Source organism: Corvus brachyrhynchos, unplaced genomic scaffold, assembly GCF_000691975.1.
Source record: "Corvus brachyrhynchos isolate BGI_N302 unplaced genomic scaffold, ASM69197v1 scaffold8, whole genome shotgun sequence".
In the NCBI taxonomy this organism is placed as follows: Eukaryota; Metazoa; Chordata; class Aves; order Passeriformes; family Corvidae; genus Corvus; species Corvus brachyrhynchos.
In genome coordinates, this window is record NW_008240031.1 from 1 (window position 1) to 1,674 (window position 1,674).

At 38.4% G+C, this 1,674-nt stretch overlaps 1 long non-coding RNA gene across 1 annotated transcript; it reads left to right on the forward strand.

Annotated features, from left to right (window-relative positions):
- The first annotated feature begins 218 nt into the window (after nt 1–218).
- On the forward strand, nt 219–800 carry LOC108449007. Its single transcript, XR_001865100.1, has 2 exons — nt 219–387; nt 734–800. It is a non-coding gene; the product is annotated as an uncharacterized LOC108449007 (long non-coding RNA).
- The last annotated feature ends 874 nt before the right edge of the window (nt 801–1,674 follow it).

The window sequence follows — 1,674 nt, forward strand, 5'->3', positions numbered from 1 at the left end:
TTAGTAGTGTCCCAGGCTTTTGAGGAGCTATGCCGGGATGGGGATGTGAAGATGCATTCCTTATATTTGTATACTACTTACCCTCAAAAAAAGGAAGCCAAAGCATCTGAGACTTTTAGTAACAAAACCCAGATTCAGTTGTATTTGTTGGACTTTTGCTCACAGATGGCCCTTATGAAGAAAAAAATGAAGTATTTTATTCTCAAATGTATTTCACTTGGTTTAATTTCTATTTTTTTGCTTTGCAGCAAACTCCCATATGATGTGACCACAGAACAAGCATTGACACACACAGAAGTTGTCAGCGAACTGGAACCATCTATTCAGTTTGCGAGCAGTAACTGACAAAGTTCTCACATCCATATTCTCCTCTCTCAATATGATGCCGTAAGTGCTGAGCTAGGACTCTCCAAGCAGCAGTTCATGTGCAGTTCACTTGAACCTCTGTGATGGAGATTCTTTAAATCCTTTCTATGCTTTCAAAGGCTTGTGATACGTGCCTCTCGAATCACTTCCCCAGTAGAGGGAGTGGTTTCTCTGCCTCTGCCCCACTTCAGCAGCCGAGCAAACTTCTCCCTGTACTTGAAACATTTTGTGTTTTCCATTATCAACTCATTCTTGAGTTTCAAGGGAGTGGGCAAAAAGCCAATAGCTTAAGCTGACTAGAATGACTGTTTTGTGTTTCATCTAAGTATTTTCCAATATTTTCCCTTTTCATCTGTTCTACGTGTAGTTATGGAATGAGATACATAGCCAAAGTTCTGAAGAGCTCACTCCATGAGAAATTCCCAGATGCAACAGAAGATGAACTACTAAAGGTAGACTTCTGAGCACAAACTGCCAGCAGCTTGTTCTTTTAATGCCAAAATGGATTTTTATTAACACTAAACATTCTAAGGATGTGGGAAAGCAGCATTTATTGAAGGAATTTGGCACTTCTTACTGAGTTGCAAAGGGGCTGAGGGAGAAGGGAATTTTGTTGCCACAATCTAGGTATGTTATTCTGGGCGCTCAGCAATTCTTATGGAAGAGAGTGCTCAACCTGTTTTGGATAATAACTTAGAAATAATAAATACTTAGAAGGCTGGAGTTTGTCTGAATCATCCTGTGGTTTGGGTTGATACTGAGGTCCTTGTCATCACCAATTCTTTCACTGAGAACACTGTAGTCCTCTTTTTTTTTTTTTCCTCCCCTATCTGAAGTTGTTAACATGTTAAGATACTGTAATTTAAATGCAATGAGAAAGGTCTCTAAAAGAAAATTTAGAGTAGATTATACTACACTTAGATTACATTACACTTAAGATGCTTGTAAAAGTTACAGAAATGGCATTTGTACAGACTGAAAAATAAGGTGTGAGTGGTAAGTATGTACTGGCATAGTGGCCATCGTTACCCTACCAAAGCCATAGTGTCTCCTCAGAGGATTTAGGGGAATTGCTCCATAACCCATCCAAACAGCTGAGAGACTGACAATGCTCTTAGATTAGGACTATTTTGCACTTCAATAAAGACCCTTTTATCAGTATTTAATTACATGGTTCTAAAAGTACAAGGTTTTAATTTTAACAGAACTTTCCTATTATTCTTCACTGTCCATCACTCCAGCAATACAAATTAAAAAATTACTCATGAAAAAACTTAGATAGCAAATGGAGCACCTGCCTGAAAGCCT